This window comes from Trichechus manatus, unplaced genomic scaffold (assembly GCF_000243295.1).
Source record: "Trichechus manatus latirostris isolate Lorelei unplaced genomic scaffold, TriManLat1.0 scaffold00051, whole genome shotgun sequence".
NCBI lineage: Eukaryota > Metazoa > Chordata > Mammalia > Sirenia > Trichechidae > Trichechus > Trichechus manatus.
In genome coordinates, this window is record NW_004443987.1 from 10,389,657 (window position 1) to 10,404,393 (window position 14,737).

The following is a 14,737-nucleotide window of genomic DNA, read 5'->3' on the forward strand; positions in this document are numbered from 1 at the left end:
TGTTTTAGGGTTTCAGGATTGTTGTATTCTCTGTTCGGCTTAGTTTTTTGGATCTTTTCTGTGGAGGGACGGCGTGGTGCTTCTGCCTAGAGCACCATTTTGCTGGAACTTCTGGTAAGATTTCTTTTAATAAGAAAGGATAATAATCATGTATCTGTCTTTTATGTAGCAAATATTTCTACTTTTAATACCAGTTAATTTTTCTTTACTGATTTTCACATATAATAGCTTTAAATGTTTAATTGGCAATTCTAGCAATATTTTCCTTTGCCTTTATGCTTAGGAATTCCTTCTTTATCTCAAGCTCAGAAAAATATTCACCTATATATTCTTAGAGTTATTTAATAGGTTATTTCTTTGGATTTAAGCCTTTAATCTATATTGATTCTTATCTAATTAACCAATTTTCCCAACAACATTTATGGTATAAATGCTATTTCTTTCCTCCACTGTTTTAAATAGCTTCCTAAACTTTTATATATTCTCTAGGTCTGCATGAATATGGCACTGGCAATGAGAAAAGAAAGTAGAGGTCACATTTGGGTGGGATTTCAGGTAGAAGATACAGGAATTGGTGATGAAAGATAGGAAGGAAGAAAGTAAAGTTGAGGTTAGTTTGCACTTTGTACCTTGTGAGACTGAATGCCCTTTTTCTTTCCCAATCTCTCTTTGTCTCCAAAACTTATACTGTTTGCATTTCACCATACTGCCTTTATGATATACTGCTTTTTCAATATCTTTTGTACTGATGTTAGCTTGAAAGAAATGTAGGTTCATGGGAAAGTTTAGAACGAAGAAGATTTAATCATATTGGTAAACTGTCTTCTCTGAGACAAGATTCGAAAGGGTAGATATATTATACTTGGAGTCCTTCATGGTGCAAACAGTTAAGTTTCCAGCTGCTAACCAAAAATTTGGTGGTTCGAGTCCACCCATAGGTGCCTGGGAGAAAAGGCCTGGTGATCTACTTCTGGAAAATCAGCCACTGAAAACTCTATGGAGCACAGTTCTACTCTGACACATATGGTGATCTGTGATCAGTGATCTTTGATGTTACTATTATAATTGTTTTAGGGAGCCACAAACAGTGCCCATGTAAGATGGCAAACTTAATCTGTAAATATGTGTGTTCTGACTGCTCCACCGACTGGCCTTTCTCCCGTCTCCCATCTCTCTTCCTCTCCTAGGGCTTCCCTATTCCCTGAGACACGACAATATTGAAATTGGGCCAATTAATAACCCTACAATGACCTCTAAGTATTCAAGTGAAAGGACTGATGGAACGTCTCTCATTTTAAATCAAAAGTTAGAAATGATCAAGCTTAGGGAGGAAGGTATGTCAAAAGTGGAGATAGGCAAAAATCTAGGCCTCTTGCACCAGTTAGCCAAGTTGTGAATGCAAAGAAAAAGTTCTTGAAGGAGATTAAAAATGCTACTCAAGTGAACACAAGAATGATAAGAAAATGAAACAGCCTTATTACTGATATGGAGAAAGTTTTAGTGGTCTGGATAGAAGATCAAACCAGCCACAACATTCCCTTAAGCTGAAGCCTAATCCAGAGAAAGGCCCTAACTCTCTTCAATTTTATGAAGGCTGAGAGAGGTAAGGAAGATGCAGATGAAAAATTTGAAGGTAGCAGAAGTTGGTTCATGAGGTTTAAGGAAAGAAGCTATCTCCATAACATAAAAGTGCAAGGTAAAGCAGCAAATGCTGATGTAGAAGCTGCAGCAAGTTATCCAGAAGATCTAGCTAAGATAATTGATGTAGGTGGCTACACTAAACAACAGATTTTTTTTTATTGTACTTTAGATGAAGGTTTAAGGAACAAATAGTATCTCATTAAACAGTACACATATTGTTTTATGACAATGGTTAACAACTCCATGACATGTCAATACTGTCCCTTCTCAACCTTGGGTTCCCTATTACCAGCTTTCCTGTCTCCTCCTGCCTTCTAGTCCTTGTCCTTGGACCTTTGTGCCCCATTAGTCTCGTTTTGTTTCATGGGGCTGTCTAATCTTTGGCTGAACAGTGAACCTCGGGAGTTACTTCATTACTGAGCTAAAAGGGTGTCCGGGGGGCCAGTTTCTCCAGTCTGTGTCAGGCCAGTAAGTCTGGTCTTTTTTTGTGAGTAGGAATTTTGCTCTACATTTTTTCTCCAGCTCTGTCCGGGACCCTCTGTTGTGATCCTGGTCAGAGCAGTCAGTGGTGGTAGCCAGGCATCATCTAGTTGTACTGGACTCAGTCTAGTGGAGGTCGTGGTAGTTGTGGTCCATTAGTCCTTTGGACTAATGTTTTCCTTAAACAACAGATTTTCAGTGTAGACAAAACAGCTTTATACTTGAAGAAGATGCCATCTAGGATTTTCATAGCTGGAGAGGAGAAGTCAATGTCTGGCTTCAAAGCTTCAAAGGACAGGCTGACTGTACTGCTAGGGGCTAATGCAGCTGGTGACTTTAAGGTGAAGCCAGTGCTCATTCACCATTACAAAAATCCTAGGGCCCTTAAGAATCATGCTAAATCTACTCAGCCTGTGTTCTATAAATGGAATGACAAAGTCTGGATGACAGCACATCTGTTTACAACATGGTTTACTGAATTTTTTTCTTTTTTTTTAAATTGTACTTAAGATGAAGGTTTACAGAACAAACTAGCTTCTCATTAAACAGTACATGTATTGCTTTGTGACATTGGTTGCAAACCCTACGATATGTCAACACTCTACCCTTCTCGACATTCGATTCCCTATTACCAGCTATCCTGTCCCCTCCTACCGTCTCATCCTTGCCCCTGGGCTAGTGTGCCCATTTAGTCTTGTTTTGTTTTATGGGCCTGTCTAATCTTTGGCTGAAGGGTGAACCTCAGGAGTGACTTCATTACTGAGCCAAAAAGGTGTCTGGGGGCCATACTCTCGAGGTTTCTTCAATCTCTGTCAGACAGGTCAGTCTGTTTTTTTTTTTGTGTGTGTGTGTGTGAGTTAGAATTTTGTTCTACATTTTTCTCCAGCTCTGTCTGGAACCCTCTATTGTGATCCCTGTCAGAGCGGTCAGTGGTGGTAGCGGGGCACCATCTAATTGTGCTGGACTCAGTCTGGTGGAGGCTGTAGTCCTCGTGGTCCATTAGTCATCTGGACTAATCTTTCCCTTGTGTCTTTGGTATTCTTCATTCTCCCTTGCTTCAGATGGGATGAGACCAGAGGAGTATCTTAGATGGCTGCTCACAAGCTTTTAAGACCCCAGATGCTACTCACCAAAGTAGAATGTGGGATATTTTCTTTATAAACTATGTTATGCCAATTGAGCTAGATGTTCCCTGAGACCATGGTACCCCCAGCCCTCAGCCCAGTAATTGGTTCCCACAGGTAGTTTGGATGTGCCTATGGGGCTTCCATGACCTTGCCTTGGACAAGTTGTGCTGGCTTCCCCAGTATCGTGTACTCTCTTACCCTTCAGCAAAGTTACCACTTATCTATTGTCTATTTAGTGTTTTTTCATCCCCACCTCTCCCCTCCCTCGTAAACATCAAAGATTGTTTCTTTTTGTGTGTAAACTTTTTCGTGAGTTTTTATAGTAGTGGTCTCATGCAATATTTGTCCTTTTGTGATTGACTTATTTCACTCAGCATAATGTCCTCCAGATTCATCCATGTTGTGAGATACTTCGCAGATTCATCATTGTACTTTATCATTGCATAGTATTCCATTGTGTGTATTTACCATAGTTTATTCATTCATCTGTTGATGGGCATCTAGGTTGTTTCCATCTTTTTCCTATTGTGAATAATGCTGAAATGAACATAGGTGTGCATATGTCTAGTCCTGTGACAGTTCTTATTTCTCTAGGATATATTCCTAGGAGTGGAATTGCTAGATCATATGGTATTTCTATTTCTAGCTTTCTAAGGAAGCACCATATCATTTTCCAAAATGGCTGTACCATTTTGCATTCCCACCAGCAGTGCACAAGAGTTCCAACCTCCCCACAACCTCTCCAACATTTGTTATTTTCTGTATGTTTGATTCATGCCAGTAATGTCGGGTTGAGATGGTATCTCATTGTGGTTTTGATTTATATTTCTCTAGTGGCTAGTGATCACAAGCATTTCCTCATGTGTCTGTTAGCTGCTTGAATGTCTTTTTTGGCGAAGGGTCTGTTCATTTCCTTTGCACATTTTTTAATTGGATTAATTGTCTTTTTGGTATAAAGGTGTTGGATTTTCCTGTAGATTTTAGAGATTAGATCTTTGTAGGATTTGTCATGGCCAAAAATTTTTTACCAATCTGTAGATTCTCTATTTACTCTTTTGTTTAAGTCTTTTGATATGCATAAGTGTTTAATTTTTAGAAGATTCCAGTTATATAGCTTATCTTCTGGAGTTTGTGTGTTGTTAGCTACGGTTTGTATCCTGTTTATGCCGTGTATTAGGGCCTTTAGCATCGATCCTATTTTTTTCTTCTATGATCTTTACAGTTTATGGTTTTATATTTAGGTGTTTGATACATTTTGAATTCGTTTCATTTATGGTGTGAGGTATGGGTCTTGTTTCATCTTTTTGCAAATGGACATCCAGTTTTGCTGGCACCATTTGTTAAAAAGACTGTGCTTTCTGCTTCTGATAGACTTGGGGCCTTTGCTGAAGATGAGGTGATCGTAAGTGGATGGATTTACATCTGGGTTCTCAAATCTCTTCCTTTGGTCAATGTATCTGTCATTGTACCAGTACCAGGCTTTTTTGACTACCATAGCTGTATAGTAGGTTCTGAGGTCAGGTAGTCGGAATCCTCCTACTTTATTCTTCTTCTTCAATAGTGCTTTATTATCCTAGGCCTTTTCCCTTTCCATATAAAGTTAATGATAAGTTTTTCCATATCTTTAAAGAATGCTGTTGGATCTGGATTGGGATTGCATCGTATTTGTAGAATTATTTGGGTAGAATTGACATTTTCACAATGTTGATTCTATCTATCCATGAGCATGGCATGTTTTTCCATTTATGTATTTCTCTTTTATTCATAAAGTTTTCACTGGTAATTCTTTTCAGAAGTGGACCACCAGGTCCTTCTCCCTAGTCTGTCTTAGTCTGGAAGCTCAGCTGAAATCTGTCCATCATGGGTGACCCTGCTGGTATTTGAATACTGGTGGTATAGCTTCCAGCATCACAGCAACACACAAGCTCCCACAGTACGACAAAGTAACAGACGTGTGGAGGAAGACTCATCAACAATCTGTGATATGCAAATGACACTACCTTACTTGCTGAAAGTGAAGAGGACTTGAAGCACTTACTGATGAAGATCAGAGGCCACAGCCTTCAGTATCGATTACGCTTCAACATAAAGAAAACAAAAATCTTCACAACTGGACCAATAAATAACATCATGATAAATGGAAAAAAGATTGAGGTTGTCATGGATTTCATTTTACTTGGTTCCACAATTAACACCCATGGAAGCAGCAGTCAAGAAATCAAAAGACACAAATCTGTGGCAAAAGATCTCTTTAAAGTGTTGAAAAGCAAAGATGTCATCTTGAGGCCTATGGTGCACCTGACCCAAGACATAGTATTTTCAATCTTCTCATATGCATGCGAAAGCTGGACAATGAATAAGGAAGACCAAAGAAGAATTGACACCTTTGAATTGTGGTATTGGAGAAGAATGTTGAATATACCATGGAATGCCCAAAGAACGGACAAATCTGTCTTGGAAGAAGTATGTCCAGGATACTCCTTATAAGCTAGGATGGCAAGACTCCCTCTAACATACTTTGGACATGTTATCAGGAGGGATCAGTTCCTGGAGAAGGACATTATGCTTGGTAAAATAGAGGGTCAGTGAAAAAGAGGAAGACCCTCATTGAGATGGACTGATACAGTGGCTGCAACAATGGGATCAAGCATAGCAACAGTTGTGAGGATGGCACAGGACAGGGCGGTGTTTCCTACTGTGGTGTATAAGGTCGCTATGGGTTGGAACCGACTTGACGGCAACTAACAAAAACAACAGTTCTCTTTTGTTTTCTTGTAGTAGTGTTTTGTAGTTTTCTTTGCATAGGTCTTTTACACCCCTGGTTAGATTTATTCCGAAGTATTTTATTTTTTAGGGGTTATTATAAATGGTGTTGTTTTCCTGATTTCTTTTCGTTGTTCTCTTTATTGGTATATAGGAATCCAACTGATTTACGTTTTTATTTATCTTATATCCTGCTACTCTGCTGAATCTTTCTATTAGTTCCAGTAATTTTCTCACGGATTTTCTATGTACAGTATCATATCATCTGCAAATAGGGACAGTTTTACTTCTTCCTTACCAATTTGGAAGCCCTTTATTTCTTTTTCTTGCCTTATTGCTTTAGCTAGGACTTCCAGGACAACGTTAAATATGAGTAGTGATAAAGGGAATCCTTGTCTTGTTCCTGTTCTCAAGCAGAATGTTTTCAGCCTCTCTCCATTAAGAATGATGTTGGCTGTTGGTTTTGGATAGACACCCTTTATTATGTTGAGGAATTTCCCTTCAAATGAGAGTTTTTATCAGGAATGGGTGTTGGAATTTGTTGAATGTTTTTTTTTTTTCTGCATTGAGATGATCATGTGATTCTTTTATTTTATTTATGTGGGGGATTACTTTGATTTTCTAATGTTGAACCATCCTTGAATAACCGGTATGAATCCCACTTGGTCGTTGTATATTCTTTTTTTGATAGGATGCTGAATTCTATTGGCCAGAATTTTGTTGATAATTTTTGCATCTATATTCATGAGAGATATTGGTCTGTAATCTTTCTTTTGTGGTGTCTTTGGCTGGTTTTGGTATCAGGGTTATGCTGGCTTCATAGAATGAATTGGGAAGTATTCTTTCCTTTCTATCCTCTGAAATATTTTCAGTAGTACTGGTGAAAGCTCTTCTCTTAATGTTTGGTAGAATTCTCCAGTGGAAGCCAGCTGGGCCAGGGCTTTTTTTGGTTGGGAGTTTTTTTTCAATTACATTTTCAACATGTTCTCTTGTTATGGGTCTGTTCAGATTTTCAACTTAAGTTTGTGTTAGTTTGGGTAGGTGCTGTGTTTTGGAAATTTGTCCATTTCCTCTAGGTTTTCAAATATTTTGGAGTATAGCTTTTCATAGTACTCTGTTATGATCCTTTTGATTTCAGTTGGGTATGTAATGTACCCCATTTCATTTCTTAGTTTGGTTATTTGTGTCCTCTTCTGTTTTTCTTTTGTCAATTTGGCCAATGGTTTCTCAATTTGTCCATCTTTTCAAAGAACCAACTTTGGGTTTTGTTCATTCTTTCTATTTTTTTCTATTCTCTATTTCATTTATTTCTGCTCTGATCTTTATTATTTCCTTTCTTCTGGTGGCTGTGGGTTTCATTTGTTGTTCTCTTTGTATTTGTTCAAGTTGTGTAGTTAATATTTTGATTTTGTCTCTTCTTTTTTGATGTGTGCATCTATTGCTATAAATTGTCCTCTGAGCCCTGCCTTTGCTGTGTCCCAAAGGTTTTGGTATGATGTGTTTTCATTTTCATTTGATTCTAGGAAAGTTTTGATTCCATTTTTGATTTCTTCTATTACCCAGGGGTTTTTAAGCTGAGTGTTATTCAGTTTCTGTCATGGATTGAATTATGTCCCCCCAAAAAATTTGTGTATCAGTTTGGCTGGGCCATGATTCCTGGTATTGTGTGATTTTCCTATATGTTGTCAAGCCTGCTTCTATGATGTTAATGAGGAAGGATGGGTGGCAGTTGTGTTAGTAAGGCAGGACTCAATCTGCAAGAATGGATTGTGTCTTGAGGCAATCTTTTGATATATAAAAGACAGAAGTGATAAGAGAGACAGAGGGACCTCATATCACCAAGAAAGCAGTGCCAGGAGCAGAGCACATCCTTTGGACCTGGGGTCCCTGCACAGAGAAGCTCCTAGTCTGGGGGAACACTGATGAGAAGAAGGCTGACAGAGAAAGAAAGGCTTCCCCTGCAGCTGATACCCTGAATTTGGACTTTTAGCCTACTTTACTGTGAGGAAATAAACTTCTCTTTGTTAAAGTCATCCACTTGTGGTATTTCTGTTATAGCAGAACTAGAGGACTAAGACAGTTTCCATATATTTGATTTTTTTTCCTTGCTCTTCCTGTTATTAATTTCTATTTGATGGCATTGTGATCAGAGAAAATACTTTGTATTATCTCAGTGTTTTGGATTTTTTTGAGGGTTGCTTTGTGGCCTAAGATGTGGTCTATTCTGGAGAATGTTCCATGTGCATTGGAAAAGAATGTGTACTTTGTAGCTGTTGGGTAGAGGGTTCTATATATGTCTATGAGATCAAGTTGGCTGATTGTGCTCTTTAGGTCTTCTGTATCTTTGCTGAGTTTCTTTCTAGATGTTCTGTCCTTTACTGAGAGTGGTGTGTTGAAGTCTCCTACTATTATTGTGGAGCTGTCAATTTCTCTTTCCAGCGCTGTTAGAGTTTTTTTTTTTTAAATGTACTTTGGAGCCCTGTCATTGGGTGTGTAGATATTTCTTATGATTATGTCTTCATGGTGGATTGTCCCTTTAATTCTTATGTAATGTTCTTCCTTGTCTTTTATTGTGGATTTAATTTTAAAGTCTATTTTATCTGAGATTAATATTGTCATTCCTGCTCTTTTTATTTAACTGCTTGTTTGATCTATTTTTTTCCTTCCTTTTATTTTTAATAAATTTATGTCTTTGTTTCTAAAGTGTGTCTCTTGTAGACAGCATATTGATGGATCCTTTTTTTTTTTAATCCATTCTGTCACTTGGTGTCTCTTCATGGGTGCATTTAGGCCATTTACATTTAGTGTAATTATTGATAGATGTGAATTTATTGCTGTCATTTTGTAGTGCTTTTTTTGTGGTGGTGATGTTTTCTTTGTTCCTCTTACTCTCCTGTGTTGAATTCTTTTTGTTTGTGGATTTTTTTTCATTTATTTTGTTTTTGTAGATATTATGTTTACTGAGACTTTATGTTTTTCTTCCTTATTTTGATGAGTAGGTTTGTTAACTTTCTTTGTTGTTACCTTGATATTTACCCTTATCTTCCTAAGTTGGAAACTGTCTTTTATTACTTTGTGTCTACTTGACTTCCTCTCCATTTGTAATTTCTATACCTATACCATTTATTCCCTCTTTTATTGTTCTGATGTTGTCATTTACATATTAACCTTCTCTTGATCCTTGTTTTAAATCTTTTAGCTTTGTTTTATCCTTGAGAGTTCATTACCTAAGTCAATATCTAGCTGATGCAGTCTTGTGTCCTAGATTCAGGCTGTCATCTGATATTGTTGGTTCTGTAACCAAAGGACTCCGTTTAATAATTCTTGTAAGTTTGATTTGCATTTTACATATTCCCTTAATTTCTGTTTATCTGGAAATATTCTTATTTCACCATCATATCTGAGCAAGAGTTTTGCAGGGCGTATTATTCTTGGTTGGTATTTTTTTTTCTTTCAAGATTTTATATATGTCATCCCATTGCCTTCTTGACAGAATGGTTTCTGCCAAGTAATCAAACTTTAGTCTTATTGTTTCCCCTCTGTATGTGACTTTTTGTTTTTCTTGAGCTGCTCTCAGGATTCTTTCTTTGTCTTTGGTTTTAGCCATTGTGATTATGAGATGTCTTAGTGATTTTCTTTTGGGGTCAATCCTATATGTGGTTCATTGAGCTTCTTGGATGTTCAGCTTTTCATCTTTCATGATATTAAGGAAGTTTTCTGTCAGTAATACTTCAGTGATCCTCTCTTTTTTCCGTTATCTCCCCTTGTTCTGGAACTCCAATCACTCAAATTTTTGCTTTTGATTGTTTCCCACATCATTCTCAGGGTTTTTCATTTTTCTTCATTCTTTTCTCTGATTTTTCCTTAAACAAAATGGTATCCAAGAATTTGTCTTCAATTTCACTGATCTTGTCTTCCATTGTTTCAAACCTGCTCCTCCAACCTTCTATGACACTGTCCATTTCTGAAATCTTGCCGTTTATCTTTTCGATTTCTAATTGCTGTTTTTGTACAATTTCTAGTTGTTAGTTTATTTTGACATTTTGTTCTTGTGCTATTTTTCTGAATTCTTCCATTGTTTTTTATGTCTTTTTCATGATTTTGTCCATATTTTCCATGATTTTATCTACTTTTTCCTAATTTTTGTCTGTTTTCTCCTTCAGCTCTTGGATAGCCCTGAATATTAGATATTTGAATTCTTTATCAGGTAGTTCCAGTGCCTTTTCTTCTACTGGAAGGTCATCTGGTGTTTTATTTTTGACATCTACTGGAACCATCCTGTCCTGTTTTTTAAATACGTTTTGATATTGTCTCCTGTCTTCAGGACATTCAATAATTATTTTCTTCATTTATTGATTGTAGATTCTCTTTTTTTTTTTTTTTTGGTCTTGCTTTTTGTTTTATTTGGTTATTTGTGAGCAGGCAGGCTGTGTGTTCTTTATTTTTTGATCATTTTGTGGTCACCATAGTTCTCACCACCTCGTCCAATGGGCAGGGCCAGTCGCTCAGGTATGGTGCAACAGGGCAGGTCCAGCAAATGTGGAGGGGCTGGGATGGTTGTTTTGCAGCACATACTAGGGCAGACATGGTGGGGCTGGGGGCAGTGCAGGGCAGGTTCTGGTAGACTGTTCCTGTGCTTCTCAGTGGTGCAATGCTCAGCACATGGTATAGGGAGGCAAGAGGGAGGAGGGAGGATGTGATATGTGTAGCTAAGTGGGTGTGGGAAAGAAGAGAAAGAGGAGAGAGAAATAGAAGCAAAAATGAGTGCTTGATCCTGCTGTTGGGTGGCGCAGACTCAGGTAAGCCTTGTGCTGGCAGCTTTCTAGCCAGGCAGTGTGGCACAGCCCATCAAGAAGGGACAGATACGGCACATTCAGTTAGGTGGGAGGAAGAAAGGAAAGGAAGGAAGGGAGAGAGAGATAAGGAACTAGATAAAAAGAGAGAGCGAGAAAGGCACTCATGACCAGGCGGTTGGGAGAAAGGAAAGGAAGGAAGGTAGAGAGAGAAAAGAAATGGAGAAAAAAAAAAAAGATGTCAGATTGCTGGGAGGAAGGAAAGTAAGGAAGGTAAAGAGAGACAAGAAACTGAGAAAAAAAAGAAAAAAATGCCCCAAGGGAGCCCACTGGAAGCAGTTCCCCAGCTAAGCAGTGTTGCACAGCCAGTCAAGAAGGAACAGAGGTGGTACGTGGTGCCAGGTGTTCAGGAGAAGGGTAAGGAAGGAAGGTACAGAGAGACAAGAATCTGAGAAGAGAAAAAAAATTCCCTGAGGGAGGCCACTAGTGTGGTGGCACGGACTGAGGAAGTGGCTCCCCAGCCAAGCGGTGCTGCATAGCCCATGTAGAAGGAGGGGAGGTGGCACACAGTGCCAGGTTTTCGGGAGAAAGGAAAAGAAGGAAGGTAGATAGGGACAACGAACTGAGAAACGAAGAAAAACAAAAAAGAAAAAAAATGCCCCAGGGAGCCCACCTGTGTGGGACTGCAGACCAGGGAAGTGTCTCCCCAGCTGAGTGGCGCTGCACCGTCTGTCAAGAAGGAGTGGAGATGGCACATGGAACCAGGTGTTCGAGAAAAAAGAAAGGAAGGAGGTAAGAGAGAGAGAAGAAACCAAAAGAAGCCAAAAAAAGCAACAACAGCAACAAAAAATGCCACTGAAAGAGCCAGGCGGTGTGGGCTGGCCAAATCCAAGAAGCAAGGAGGCTGAGTAGGGGGAAGAAGGGTGGTGGGTGGGAAAGCGTGTATCCCTCGTTACCAGGTGCTCTGTCTCATGCTGGGAGTTCTGTGAAGTTGTCTTCCCATAATCCCTGTCCTCCGTTCTTGGTGGCTGAGGAGTACAAGATGGCAAATCTGTGCCACTTCAGCTGATAGGGGACCTCCACTCTGTGGTTCTCCTCGCTCTCTGTTCTCCGTCAGTTTCTTATTCCATTCAGTGCTTGGATGAGTTTTTATCCCTTCACTTGATGCTTAGGGTTGCAGGATTGGTGTTTGTGTCCGTTTTACTTAGTTTTTCGGGTCTTTGCTGTGGATAGATTACGTGGTGCTTCTGTCTATAGTGCCATGTTGGCTCTGCCCCCTGGTTTACTGAATATTTTAAGCCCACTGTTGACACCTACTGCTCAGAAAAGAAGATTCCTTTCAAAATATTACTACTCATTGACAATGCACCTGGTCACCCAAGAGCTCTGATGGAGATGTACAAGGAGATTAATGCTGTTTTCATGCCTGATAAGGCAACATGCATTTTGCAACCAATGGATTAAAGAGTAATTTTGAATTTCAAGTTTTATTATTTAATAAATATATTTTGTAAGGCTATAGCTGCTATAGATAGCAATTCCTCAGATGGATCTGAGCAAAGTAAATTGAAAACCTTCTGGAAAGGATTCACCATTCTAGATTTCATTAAGAACATTCGTGATTCATAGGAGGAGATGAAAATATTGACATTAACAGGAGTTTGGAAGAAGTTGATCTCAACCCTCATGGATGACTTTGAGGGGTTCAAAACCAGTAGAGGAAGTAACTGCATATGTGGTGGAAATAACAAGAGAACAAGAATTAGAAGTGGCTCCTGAATATGTGACTCAATTGCTGCAATCTCATGATAAAACTTTAATGGATGAGGAGTTACTTCTTATAGATGAGCAAAGAAATTGGTTTCTTGAGACGGAAACTACTCCTGGTGAAGATGTTGTGAACATGTTGAAACGACATCAAAGGATTTAGGATATTACATAAACTTAGTTGATAAATCAGTGGCAGGGTTTGAGAGGATTGACTCCAGTTTTGAAAGAAGTTCTACTGTGGGTAAAATGCTATCAAACAGCATTGTATGCTACAGAGAAATCTTTCATGAAGGGAAGAGTCAATCAATGCAGCAAACTTCATTGTTGTCTTATTTTAAGAAACTGCCACAGCCACTCCAACCATCACCAACTACCACCCTAATCAGTCAGCAGCCACTAACATCAAGGCAAGACCCTCCACCAGCAAAAACAGTAAGACTCGCTGAAGGCTAAGATGATGGTTAGCATTTTTTAGCTGAAGTATTTTTAATTAAGTTATGTACATTGTTTTTTTAGACATAATGCCATTGCACACTTAATAGACTACAGTATAGTGTAAACATAACTTTTATATACACTGGGAAACCAAAAAAATTATATGACTCACTTTACTGTGACATTCATCTTACTGCAGTTGTCTGGAACCCAACCCGGAATATTTCTGAGGTAAGCCTGTGCTTTTTTATATACAGTATTAACTCAGTGATACAATGGCTATGTGATCTTGCCCCCAAACAAATTAACAACCTTGAAGCAAGACTTTGAAAAAGTGGTTGAATTCGTCCAGTCAGCATTTTAGACTCTTCCAGAAGGTGGGCAACAGGACAAGTGACAAGAGAATTAAAGGAGCATCAGAGAGTGTTTTTAAAGTGATCAAGCATGGAGTCCAGATAAGAAAGAAGCATACATTAAGCCAGGAATAGGCTCATAGATTAGGTGAAAATTGGGGGTGTGATGGGGTTGAGGGACTAGAGTCTTAAACATGTGCCTTCATTTGTTAGACATGTTCTTAATAGAAATGCAGAAGAAAAACTTTTTTATAAATATAAACTAGCCATTATTTATGAAACTTCATTTTAATTGCAAGCAAATGGTTAATCTACTATATGTGTTTGAACATTGTAATAAGAATTCCTAAAAGGAATGGGTATTGAAAAAAAGAAAGAAAAAGATGCATTACATTTGAAGAATTAGTGACATACTAAATGTATTCAAGTTAACATATTATGATGAAAATGTCATTCATTTGAATGCATTTTTCAGGGAACAGATTAATTAGTCCTAGATTGCTTTGAAAAGAACACATTATTTCTGTTTTATAAAAATAGAAAAGAAAAACATAGTGTGCCATTTTATGATATTCTTTCTCAAACAAGAGAAAGAAGTCAAAAGATTTATAATTTGCTTCCCATAAGCTTCTATAAACCCTACAACTTCAGAAATAAATTGAATCCAACAGTCCATACCTAATCACAGTTGGCTATTGATAAGCATATTTTTATGTTTATTTGCTGTGTAATAAGCACACTTTCTTCAGAATCACTGAAAATCATGTAGTGTCCAAAAACGGAAAAATATGTAGTCTCCAGTAAATGTCCAACTAGATTCTCTCTGCTAACTACCAGTCACGTCGTCTCTGTGAGCAGCTTTGCATGACCAAGATATTTCAGTGAGGATAAGAATTGGCTCGTGGTGACTTATCATCTTATATACAAACCTTCATCCTGTATGCAAAATTGAAAATAAGTTTGAAAACCACAAAATTCACCTCCTTGAAACTGACTAGTTTTCATGTTATGAATGAACCAGATCCATTTTCTGATTGACAAAGTCCTCCTTACATCCAGAAGTACCAGTCTATTTGTATTTTTTCTAGAAATAGACTAGGGACATTCTCTATGTCCCTCTCTAACAAAGTAAATGCCTCAAGCTCTCCTTCTATCTCATTTTCTTTCTCTCTATCTCAATCTGTCTCTTCCCCAGTTGCTCTGCACACACACCCACACACACACCCCACATTATCAAATGGAATTCACAAACAAACCTCTGTCAGTTTCAAAAAGGAAGTCCCCTTAGATCATGTGTTAAATGAGTTAGCAGGAGACCTGCTCAGTGGTTCGCAAATGCTAGTCATCTGAAGAGTTTATAAAACATACAGATTCC

The 14,737-nt window shown here is 38.3% G+C and overlaps 1 pseudogene; it reads left to right on the top strand.

Annotated features, from left to right (window-relative positions):
- Positions 1-1,246: 1,246 nt before the first annotated feature.
- On the top strand, positions 1,247-13,027 carry LOC101340904 (tigger transposable element-derived protein 1-like; annotated as a pseudogene).
- Positions 13,028-14,737: the final 1,710 nt, after the last annotated feature.